Here is a 2385-nt window from a genome sequence, read left to right as displayed (position 1 = left end):
GTTCTTCGGTTAATTTACTTAGGTTTTAGTTAGGGCAGTAGGTTAATTAGGTTATCTATTTAGTTATGAATTTAGCTAGGTTTTAAAATAGGACAGAAATTTAGGGTTAAGCAATTGTAGTTAAAAGAAAAGGCAGCATTTAAGCAATTATCCAAATCAACATCCCTTGGTAAAGCAAATTTAGGTAGGCTAAATTTATATGCAAATTTGAACTGGACATGTGATATGTGGATATGTCATGTTTTGGACATGTCATGTTTGGAATTTGAACATGTCATTTGGACATGTGATGTTTTGGTTCAATTTTGGTAAATGATCCGAGTGGCCTATGTTACGACAGAATGTTGATTCATTTCCTTTCCGGTGAATTTTAGGCGCTCAATATGTCCATTTTTTAGCAAAGGTCATGCCGAAATTTGTCGTGAATAAAGGCATGATTTGTGCTACATAGTTGGCATATCGAGTGCTGGCACATAGATTTCTTTTTTATGTCATTTCTCATTTATTCATACTTTTAGAAATAAACGAGGACACTTAATCATAGGAAACATGTCGAACAACGAAGAAACTGGGCCTTCTGACCAAGATGCAGATGAGATGGATTATGAGGGTGAAAAAGAGTACCTTGACTATTTGACTACTAAGCAAGGTTTCCAGGTTGGCCTCGATGATGGTACTGACGCCGACATCGACACCGACGGCGCCGGCACCGATGGCGGCACCGAGACCGGCGGGGAAGGTACCGGCGGGGAATGTACCGGCGCCGATGCCGCTACCGAAAAGGGGAAGCATAAGAAGCAGAGGATACGAAAACCTAACAAACTAGGGATTGGACGACTTGTGATCACAAAGATGGCATCTGGCAAGTTTGAGCCATTAGAGCCGGAAGAACCTTGCAAGTGCTATGGGAACCAATTAGGATGCATCCTACGGGAATGCGCGAGCATCAACGACGATGACTTAAGGAATAAAGAACATTTGACGCAGTTGCTCCTAACGAAGTTGCACAAGAGATTCAAGTTCCCCAACCGGGATGATAACATAGAACAACCGTGGGATGATCCGAAGATGAAAAAGATTAACAATCACGCCATGGGCATGTTTAGCAATGATTTGGCCTCCTGGAAAGGGAGGGTGAAACGAGCTATTGAGGCTGAGGAACCCCTGTCCAAGATTCTGGAGGAAAATCCGACACTTACGGAAAAGGAGTTCGAAAAGTTCAAGGACAAAGGCTACGAAATTCAAGAGCCTTCATCAAAGGAACACGGGGAAGCATCGCCTCGGAAGCCGTGGCTACCTCGGTAAAAGTGCCATATGGGATAAGGAGGACGCGGAACGTGAAGCCGCGGGTCTCCCAGATCCCTTCGTGAAGCTCACCAACCCCTTGGAGCGTGACTTCATCAGGGCCCGCTACAAGTGGAACAAGGAGAAAAAGGTTTTTTACACAGACCAGATCATGAGGAAATTGATTAGACTACTGGAGAAGCATCACCAGCTTGCAGCCGAAAGCCCTACTTCTCCGACGAGGTCCAAGTGGGACACCCCTCTCAACCTGGCCTTGAACGAACTTAAGGGACTCCCTTTGGGCCAGCGGCCGCAATATGGTCGTGTGCACGGTACTGGAGACAGCGCCACGTGGAAGGTGTTTTACAGCGAGGGCCCGGAGGCCAAGAAGCAGAAAAAGAAGTTTAGTCAGGCGGACATCGACGCGCAGGTGAAGCTTGCGGTCGAGAAAAAAGCAGCTGAGGACACGGAAAAAACAGCCGAGGAGAAAAATGAGTTGCTACAGCAGGCAGTCAATGCAGCTGTAACTGCCTGCAGAAATGATTTCGCTACTAACTTGGTTCCAGCTATCATCAGCTGGACGAAGGAAAATCCAGACAAGACGGTACATGATTTCCCGATGCCCAGTTTCGTCGGGAGCAACTCCATGAACAACAACAACACCGCACCATCACTTGCTCACGCAACCGGGCCTCCTCTCGCGGTAGCTCCCGCTCATAGCAGCCCGTCCTCAGTCTCTGGCGCGCTAGGTGGGCCTTCACCTTTGCCTGAGCTCGACGCCGTCACGGTAATTACATGTTGCACCAACATATATATATATATATATATATATATATATATATATATATATATATATAGAGAGAGAGAGAGAGAGAGAGAGAGAATATTTCATTTTCCTTGCCTTTCGGATGTTTTACGCTACATGCATATGTGTTTGTAGGGCGAAGAAACCCCGTGCACCATACTCTACTTGATAAAAGGCCAGAAGGTCGACGTGGCAAAGGGGATGATATTGAACCCCTTGAAACCCACGTTCCACAACCAGCCGATCCCTGCTGGGCACTTCAGGGTTAGCTTTTCCAGTGTGAAATCGGGGCACGA

This window comes from Triticum dicoccoides, chromosome 2A, assembly GCF_002162155.2.
Source record: "Triticum dicoccoides isolate Atlit2015 ecotype Zavitan chromosome 2A, WEW_v2.0, whole genome shotgun sequence".
NCBI classification, from domain to species: Eukaryota; Viridiplantae; Streptophyta; class Magnoliopsida; order Poales; family Poaceae; genus Triticum; species Triticum dicoccoides.
The sequence above is the reverse complement of the archived record's forward strand: the minus strand, read 5'-3'. Positions refer to the sequence as shown.